Source organism: Bos taurus, chromosome 7 (assembly GCF_002263795.3).
Source record: "Bos taurus isolate L1 Dominette 01449 registration number 42190680 breed Hereford chromosome 7, ARS-UCD2.0, whole genome shotgun sequence".
Taxonomy (NCBI): domain Eukaryota; kingdom Metazoa; phylum Chordata; class Mammalia; order Artiodactyla; family Bovidae; genus Bos; species Bos taurus.
In genome coordinates this window covers 22,180,247-22,190,121 of record NC_037334.1, presented here as the reverse complement: position 1 = coordinate 22,190,121, position 9,875 = coordinate 22,180,247, and the positions used below count along the sequence as shown (strand labels likewise).

At 52.9% G+C, this 9,875-nt stretch overlaps 1 protein-coding gene across 8 annotated transcripts in view; it reads right to left on the bottom strand.

The window, feature by feature from the left end:
* The window catches only part of P4HA2 (prolyl 4-hydroxylase subunit alpha 2), a 71,002-nt gene that overhangs the window by 27,966 nt on the left and 33,161 nt on the right, over window positions 1–9,875 (bottom strand). For 2 of the 8 annotated variants that reach the window (XM_024993983.2, XM_059888011.1), the window contains exons 2-3: window positions 8,737–8,866; window positions 4,242–4,387 (exon numbers count right to left, since the gene is read on the bottom strand). The gene's annotated coding sequence lies outside the window, so the exon portion shown is untranslated. Of the gene's footprint in view, window positions 1–4,241; window positions 4,388–4,665; window positions 4,980–8,736; window positions 8,867–9,875 lie in introns of those variants that run through there. The other 6 variants (NM_001034293.2, NM_001159409.1, XM_024993984.2 and 3 more) reach the window with 4 other exon arrangements.

Here is a 9,875-nt window from a genome sequence, read left to right as displayed (position 1 = left end):
TCAACAACCACATTACATGAAAAACAATCTCCTTCACTGAGAACCTACAGAAGCCTAGATGTTCCTGCATATCTCTCCTTATGCAGCTGTCCCTGAGGATCCACAAGGGATCGGTTCCAGGAGACCCCACAGACACCAGCATCCACGGATGTTCAAGTCCCTTATACACTAGGCATTGTACAGTCGGCATTGATGGGTGTCACGTCTGCAGACAGGGAGGGATGACCGTAGTCTCTCTATCCAGCACCTGGACATGCTGACTTGTACTACCCACGTGGGTACCCTCAAAACCACAAGGCTCCTGCTTCAGTAACTAGACAACAAAGTAGCAGACAAGGCTGTACAAATCAACATGCAAAAGCCAGCTGGGTTTTCGATCAGAGTCTTGGCAAAGACCCGGCAGTCTAGGCAAGACTACCTTATGAGGAACTACAGGAAAGAAAAAGACCCCCACACTGCTATACTGGATGCATCTACAGGACCACCTTGTACTCTCTTGGCCTCACCTGCCTCCTGGGCCACTTGCTCTACCTCAGACCCAGTGAAGGACACTGCGCAGGCTCCAAATCTCAGACACTTCCTGCAACTTCTAAACTCCAGTGAAGTGCCTTGCTGGCCTCTCTGGGGACTGCTAGAGGGCCTGGGAGTGCAAATGAGGACTGAGCAGGGTTGCAGGGGGTGGGCGGAAATAACTCCTCCTTGGGCAACTGTGACCAATGAAAAACAGAAACAAAAGGACATTGGCAGATAAATCCCCTCTCCAGGCCTCCACTGAGAAGCAGCAGAGCTCACCCAGAGATGCCCTGCACAGCTGAACAACTAGAGCACCTCTGTGCAGACTGGCCAGCTTGCTACAGCACCACCTTGGATATGCTCCCCTTCCTTCTCAGCTGCACTTTTCTTTTCCCTTACACTTGCTACTCTGCAACTGTACCTTCTAACAGAGCATCAAGCACTTAAGATCTGTTTTCTGGGAACTAGGCTAAGCTAACCACTATTCATGTTTCCAAAAATCTTTCACTTCTACCATCTAATCCTCACCAACACCTTGTAAACTAGACAGATTTTCATCCCCATTTCAGATAGAGATATGTAAAATACATAACTGAAGCTGCTCAACTCACATGCTACAGCAAATCAATGGCAGAGCTCAGACTCAAAGCCAAAACATATATTCCACTATTTATTGCCGCCTTCAATCCTACTCAGCAACATCTGTTGCCATATAGCATCCTAAGGACTTCCCAAAAGGAGGAGCCACACTTCGGCCTAGCAGAACAGGCTTGCCCAAGTCAAAGACTTTATTGTGATTCACAAAGCAGCCTTATGATACCCATGGCTGGATCCCAGCAGAAGGCAGACAGCAACATGGGCTCAGAAAGACAATAAGCATGGCGCCTCCAGTTCAAGTGAGCAGTCACTCCTGCCGTCTGGGAGGAGCACTCACAGCACTCACAGGTGACCAAGAGGCCCAGCTCAGGACAAGACAACACAGTCGAGCAGGCAGACACACCAGCCCTGGAGTCAGAGAGTCCCAGAGTTAAAGCTCAGCTCCACAATCACTTCCGGGTTTCAGAACCTTAGACAAGTTACAGTCGAAGGAGTTACAGTTCCAAGTTACAGTCTTGGAGCCTCAGTTTTCCCATCTATTTAACAGTGATAACATCTCATAGGGCTGTTCTGAAGACTGAATGTGATGACATGTCAGCGGGCAGCCTAGCACCAGGCACAACTTCCACCAGTCATCAGCACCAAGGGTACTAGAGGGATGGCAACAGACCTGAAGCAGCTGACCCCTGGAGGGAAAGCAGGTCCAGTCTATGAGACAGTGACGATGAGAACGAAACAGAAATCGGAGAACCTCCACGTCCCAAGAGTGTCAAAAGAGATTAAGGAGAGGGTGGAGTCAGGCCTAAAGCAGCACACCACTGGCCAATCACTGGCTCTCTCACCAAGGAAGGAAAGTTCTCTGGGAAAAAACAGGTGACCGGATCTACACTCTGGAATCTCACCTATTCCTATGTCTCTGGCCTGCACACTCTGAGTTCCTACAAATACCAGGTCTCAGGATCTTGGCCACACCCTGGGCCCTCAAGAGTGCCAGGTACAGAGCAGGGTATATTCTAGCAAACACTTCCTGAAACGTCCAGAGCAGATGTTGGTCTGTGATCAGAGTCACATCCAGTGAGCTGGAGAATTTGCTGCTGCTGCTGCTACTGCTAAGTCGCTTCAGTCGTGTCCGACTCTGTGCGACCCCATAGACGGCAGCCCACCAGGCTCCCCCATCCCTGGGATTCTCCAGGCAAGAATACTGGAGTGGGTTGCCATTTCCTTCTCCAATGCATGAAAGTGAAAAGTGAAAGTGAAGAATTCACTACCCAAACATTTATAACCCTCTGCCCTGCAATGACACCACTTAAAACACTTTCTCCTAGATCTCCAAGAAGTCTAATCCAGACTTTTCAGCCCCCTCTGCTCCTTCTGAGAATAAAAACGATATCCCTCAATCCACATCCGCAGCTCAAACCCAGCGACCACAGGGGCCACCAGCCCTCTCTGCTCAAGAACAAACTCATGTCCCACCCTAGCACTTCAAAAGTCCAAAAAAATTGCTAGATTTTTCGAAGTTTAACTCTCACTTCAGCACCCTGTCTGGGCTTGCACGTGCCTGCATCACAGCATTTCCTGCCAACCTCCATCTGCATAAAATTAAACTTTAGACAGATCCCAGGAGCCAGGGACACACCCAACAGCCCAACGCACACCATGGCCAGCGTGGCCACACACTGGCCAAGGTCTTAACATCCAGTCTCAGGCCCTCCCAAGGATGTGGGAGGGCAGAGTCAAAAAGGGAGGTTCTCTCAGGAAATGAGCAGACCCTAGATTTGCTACCCTACTCATTCCTCAGGGCTGTACCCATGCAGTCGCTCCTCATGAACGCTCACACTCTTAGCTCCTCCTTGGCATGTGACCAGCTGCCAGCACGAAGCAGCAATCTCAGAGAAATTATGAGTTACCCATGGGCAAGGACTATACCACCATCATTGTCTCCTCCCCCTCCTCCCTCATTCCAGCCCCAGGCACACTGTAAGCAAAAGTACACAGGAGATACTCCAGGAATGAACAGAGATCGGCCAGGCTAAAGCAGTGACAAAGTAGGCACTCTCTGGGGTACACCATTTCAGAGCATTAGACAGGATAGAAGGGCCTATCACAAGCCACAGATAATGCTCAGTTGCCACCATGTCTGCCTGCAGATCTCTCAGAGAACTAGGGTGGCCCAGTATGACAGCATCTCTGGGATGAGGCCCCCAGCCAACTCACCCCATCTTTGCTACGTGGCTTCCTTGGCTGGGCCACACAGTGGACAGAGTTGGCCGTCTACAAATGAGGCTCAAGAATAAAATGATACAAAGCCCAAATATCCTATGAGTAGGGAGAAGTGAACAGAGAGGCTGGACCTGGAAGCCCAGAACAAAGTGAGAAACTGCATCCTGGAAGCTTCAGAGACTCTCTGAGCACAAGCCAAAGGAAACCACGGTTCATTTAACAGAGAATTAAATCATGGAATCTGCTATCCCAGATGTGACATGGGCAGCAGCTTTCAAAACTGTTCTCTAAATTCTTAGGGGGACAGTGGATCTCTGCAGAATCAGGAACATCTGAGAATGCCCTAAGCTGCAAAAGCAATGTTCCCCAACTCTTGATCTCAGGGCCAGGATCTCCTCCAAAAGGGCTGAGGTTGTTGAGCTTCAGATTGTTTACATCAAGCAGCACAAGCCTCAGGTATCACTCTACAGCAGAAGACACCAGCCTCAGCCTTGGGAGGGACTTTGATATTCTTCTCCATCTGAAAGGTGTCAATTCGAAACAGAGACCAGGGGCCTCTGCCCTGGAAAAGGAAACTCCGCATCCACATTCATGCTGCAAGGGTTCACTGAGCACCCTCCACATACAGGACACAATACCAGGCACTGTCTTCTCATTTGAGCTCTCTGGACAGGGTCTGTAGGCAGCTATCCACTAAAGCGTCCCTCCCCCCATTTCCTTGCTTCCTCTAGAGTGCCCAGGTCAGCTTCCATTCACACAGGCTATTCCTCTGTCTGGGTTACCCTTTACTCAACCTTCATCTGACCACTCCAGCTCATGGGTCACCTCCTCCAGGAAGTCCTCTGGCCTGAAGCATCCTGTCCTCTACCAAGTACCCACAGTCCAGTGCTCCCTGTGAGCACAGCACTCACCACACTGACCGGGGCCTGGCCTTTCCTGGTCTCCAGTCCACGTGCCCCACTAGGCCAGCAACTCCTTGCAGTTTCTGATTAACACTGAAGGGTTCGTTTCTTGAATTAGTTAACTAGTTACAGTCTCCGCGGCTGCTGAGGCAAAACTGGAGAGAAGAAAAAAAAAAAAAAACTTTATCATCCAATAGCCTGTCTTAATGGGAACCAAACAGGCCAAGGCTACAGACTCCCAAGCATCTGGATGGAGGAAGGTGGACCTAACACCAAGCGGCCCCTAGAGGCCTGCCCGGCGCCCCTGCCTCCTCCAAGCTCCGGGTGCCCTGGGGCCGGGCCGCCCCTTCCCGGGAGCCTGACCCTCGGGGCGGCCACTCTCCCCACCCGGTCCGACCGCCCCGAAGGGACCGGCAGGAAAGGCGCCGCTGACCTCACCGCCCTTATCTCGGGGAGGGGACTCGGCAGCGGGACAGGAACCCATGCGGGTGCAGAAACAGGGCGGACGGCGCGGGGCTGCGGCCCGGACGGCGCGACCCCCGGCCCCCAGCTGCCGGCCCCGCGCGGGCAGAAGGTTCGGCCCGGTGACCCCGGCCGGTACCCGAGCCCCGCGGCGGACCGGGCTGCCAGGCAGGCGGGACGCTCACCCGGACACGCGCCGCTCCCGGCGTTTCCAGAACCTCCCGCGGCGGCGCCGGGCCCACTCGGCACCTCCTCCTGGGCGGCTCCACCTCCCGCCGCTGCCGGCTCCGCCCGCTTGAGCCGCCGCCACGTCCCCACCTCCCTCTCCCCCCGGGTTCCCTACCTCCCGCCCACCCCCAACCCCGCTCCCACCAGCACCCCCCGCGCGTCCCAGGCCCCCGGTTCCGCGCCCCGACAGCCTCAGCCGGGAGCGCCACCGCCGGCGATCCCCGGGAAGACCCGGGCCGCCCGGCCGCGCGGGAGCCGGGAGCGGGGAGCCGGGAGCGGGCCCGGGACGCGGCGGGGGCCGGCCGCCCGCGCCCTTCATGCGGCCGGCCGCTCGCCGCACGTACGCGGCGCCCGCCTCCCCTCGGCGCTCCCTTGTGGGACTCTGCCCGCCCTCCTCCCCCGCCCCCTGGGCAGCTAGAGAGGAGCGCACGACCGGAGATTAGTGCGGTGGGGGGAGCATCCCTGGATGCTGGCCGACTCCCCTGGCCCCAGCTCAGGCCCGTTTCCTCGGTGGTCCTGCTGGATATACCGCTCCTACCCTCGCCTCCCCATCATCATCACCATCAGGTGACGGGGTCTGGGGTCACCCGGCCCTGGAGCTGGATTATCAGGGAAGGGAACAGTGGAGAAGGACCTGAAAAAGATCTGGGATCCACCCCCAGGACCAGGTTCCCAAAGGGATTCAGGCTGTCCCCAGCTCCTGGATACGGCACTCCTGGTGATGAAATGTGTGGCTGAATAGGTTGATGAGAAGGGAGACCATCGAAGACTGGTCAAAGCGGGGGGTGGGCAGGGGGGCACATTGGAGTCAACCTTTGTTTTTCCCGAGCCCTTATATACAATACGGGCCAAAAATAGTGGACGCCACTTTCAGCCAATCCAGTCTGGGAGGGAGTGAAGGCAGGGATGCTGCAAATCTCGGCCTGAGCTAGCGGAGGCCCTGGCCACAGAGCAGGTTCCCACGCCTGTTCTGTGAACCTTTCTGCTCATGAATGAGGGGAAACACTGTCTGAGAATCTCATCAGGGAGCTAGCCCGGAGTGGGAGGTGCCCAGCCTCCGCCCAGACAAGTGTGGGGATATTCCCTGTGGCACACCGTCCAGGCTGGCAGCCCAGACCTGGGGAAGGCCTGAGCACACACAGAAATACACACAACACATAAAACACGGAGTGAACCTCTGTTCTGGCCTTCCTCAGCCACCAGCTGATCTCCCCAGAGCTCAACTAAAACCAAACAGAGAGACTTTCCTGCCTCTACTATACCCTGTTATACCACGGGGAGCCTCCCTCTGTTTGCCCAGGTCCTCCCATCCTCTCCCCCTTCTCAGGAGCTTGCTGGATGGATCATCCCTTCTCTATCTTGAATGTTCAACCTCCTCCTCTCAAATGGCTCCACCCCTTGACCTATAAATATTGACAGGCCTTGGGACCTCCTTAGTGGTCCTGTGGCTAAAGACTCCGTGCTCCCAATGCAGGGGGCCCAGGTTCAATCCCTGTTCGGGGAACTAGATCCTGTGTGCTGCAACTAAGACCCAGTGTAGCCAAATAAATAAATAAATATTTTTAAAAATATTTTCAGACCTCTACTGTGGAAACCGGAGAAGGCAATGGCACCCCATTCCAGTACTGTTGCCTGGAAAATCCCATGGACAGAGGAGCCTGGTAGGCTGCAGTCCATGGGGTCGCTAAGAGTCGGGCACCACTGAGCGACTTCACTTTCACTTTTCACTTTCATGCATTGGAGAAGGAAATGGCAACCCACTCCAGTGTTCTTGCCTGGAGAATCCCAGGGACAGAGGAACCTGATGGGCTGCCGTCTATGGGGTCGCACAGAGTCGAACATGACTGAAGCGACTTAGCAGTAACTGTGGAAACAGTAAACGGCTTCCCTTGTGGCTCAGCTGGTAAAGAATCTGCCTGCAATGCGGGAGACCAGGGTTCGATACTTGGGTTGGGAAGATCCCTTGGAGAAGGAAAGGCTACCCACTCCAGTCTTCTTGCCTAGAGAATTCCATGAACTGTATAGTCCATGGGGTCACAAAGAGTCGGACACAACTGAGCGACTTTCACTTTCACTATGGAAACAAAACCGCATTAGACCTCACCAGCTACTGCAGTATCTCTCTCCTTCTCGACCACAGCAAAATTCTCTGAAAGAGCAATCTGTCCTCACTTTTCTCCCAAACCTCAGAACCCTGCAGTGGGCCTTCTGTCCCCCTCACAAAACCAAACAAATTCTCCGTAACCTCCAAGTCTAAATTCAACATCCCACTCTCCAGTCCTCATTTGACAAAGCCCCCAGCACCACCTGACACCCAGCAGCCTTTGGTCACTACCTCCCGGAAACACTCTTGTCCCACACTATCCTCTCTGGCCAAGTCTGCCCATTTTCGCCCCAACCTCATCCCCCTCCCTCCCTATTAGTCTAGGGGTTCCCTAGAGTTCAGGCCTAGGCACTCTACTTTCCTATTCTCTTTCTTACTAGAACTTCTTCCTACACACAAATGAAGCACATTTGTCTCCCTACCCTTGCCCCTGACTCCTGAACTCCAGACTGGCTGCACAGTCTACATCCTGCTGAGTGTCCACAGGTTCCTCAGTCAAAGCATGCCCAATGTGGAGTTCATGCTCTTTCCCCTTCTCCTGCTCCATGCCTCTGGTACTCCCTGCCTCACTGGGGAACCCACCCCCACCCCCACCCCCAGTTACCTCACTGGAAGTCTGGGAATCACCCTCAGCACTTCCCTCTTCCCTAGCCCAGGCTGTGTCCTTCCATATCCCACGTCTGTTCAATTCTACCACCTAAATCTCTTTCTAATCCACTCATTTTTCTCCATCCTCTTTGCTTTTTTTAATATATGACCATGGGATGCCATCCTTTAATAACTTGGCACAGGCGTCTAAATATCAAAGAGATGTGTACTTAAAAAAAAAAAAAAGGCAAAACGTGAGAGTTGCGAATTAGGTTTTATCTGGGGCAAAATGAGTCCTGCAGCCCGGGTCTCCATCCTCTCGCCCTTGAATGACTGCAGCAGTTTCCCAGCTGACTGCCCCCTCCATTGCTTCCTCCTGTCTCTCTTCCATACAGTGACCTCCTCAGAATGCAGCTCTGAACCCATCACTTTCAGCTTAGTAAACTGCATTGCTCTCAGGAAAAAAGTCCTCAAAGTGACCCACAAGGCCGCGAATGGTTTGGCCTCTGCTCACTTCTCCACCCGCACTGACTTTCCCCTCCAGGCCCTCTAACTGGCCATTTCCCCTCCCCATTCCACTCCCAGGCCTTTGCACATTCTTTTCTTTCTCTCTAGCAAAATGTCCCTCCTCCCCAATTAAATCCTTCAGATCCTCCCAGAAGGAATTTCCTCGCTTCCCTGACCAGGTCAAAACCTCCTGTAATAGCCTTTCATGCCCTACATGCTTTGTAACACTTGCAGCAGTTGCTATAGTTGAATGATTGTTTAGTTTAATGTCTGTTCCCCCTGCCTTGCCCACCACTACACACACACACACACACACACACACACACACACACACACACGCTGGCCTGGGGTCTCCAGGACTACATAAACAACGTGTGTTTTTGTCAATCATCACATCCTCAGCAGCTAACACAAAACTGGGAGTCAATAAATATTTCATGACTACATGAAGGGATGGGTGTCTCCTTAAAGCCTTGTTCCATAAAACTGTAGCCAAAAGCCTGACTGAGGCCCCAGCAGAGCCTCAGCGTCCTGGGCCCCAGTCGTTCCTAAGTGTCTCCTTCTACTCCTCCTCTGTCTCATAGAAGGCTACTTACTGTTGGACTTTGGACTCACCTGGGTAATCAGGATGATCTGACTGTCATGTCTGCATCCTTCACCACTTTGCCTTCCTAGGGATGGGAGCTGCTTCTGGCCTGTTTATCACTGTGTATCCAGGTCCAGCACAGAGCCTAGAACCCAGAACCTAGACAGAGAGTGGGAAAGAAAAATACAGGAATGAATAAATGGACATGTCCCACTAATGTGGCCTCCACAGGCTTCACTAAGTACACACATTTTGGGTCACTTAATAAATCAAGAGTCACTTTGAGCAGCCATGTCACACCCCCTTCCTCCCAAATCTGCTGTGTAAATAAAGCCACACGTCCCTTCTGGTAATGGCTCTATCCTATTCATTCGTGCATTCACTCCACAAACATTTGATGGGCACCAGCTGAGGCCCTGGCTAGGGGTTCAGGGACCATGAAGATCAAAGGGGCTCTGTCTAGTGGGGAAAACTGGCAGGTGAACAGACGCCCACCTAGTCCCAGTCTTAGAAACCCTTCTTGGGCTCAAGATCAGGTGACTGCCAACTTTGACCCCAGCCTGGTTTCATTTGGGGCATCACCAAATGAAACCCTTCCCCCATGCTGTCTCTAAATGGTAACCCTGGCCAATGGCTCTTCAAAGCAGGCTAGACATGTCTACCCACCACCCCCACCCCATAGAAGGACCTGGCATCTCTCCAGAAAGAGATGACAAAAATATCTGTGCTAGACAGACAGGTAACTGGATGAATGGGAAGGCAGGTGTGATGCAGCCTTTTGCTCTAAACCCAGGGGGTCCCCATCCCCCGAGCTAAGGACCCATACCGGTCCACATAGCAGAAGGGTGAGTAGTGAAGCTTCATCTGTATTTACAGCCACTCCCCATCGCTCACGTTACCGCCTGACCTCTGTGTCCTGTTAGATTCTCACAGAAGCATGAACCCTACCAAGAACTGTGCATGTGAGGGATCTAGGTTGTGCGCTCCTTGGAAGAATCTAATGCCTTATGATTCTGCATTGTGGTTAGTTGTATAATTATTTCATTATATATCATAATGTAATAATAAGAGAAATAAAGTGCACAATAAATATAATGTGCTTGAATCATCCCGAAAACATTCCCCTCCCTCATCCATGGAAAAGTTGTCTTCCACAAAAACTGGTCCC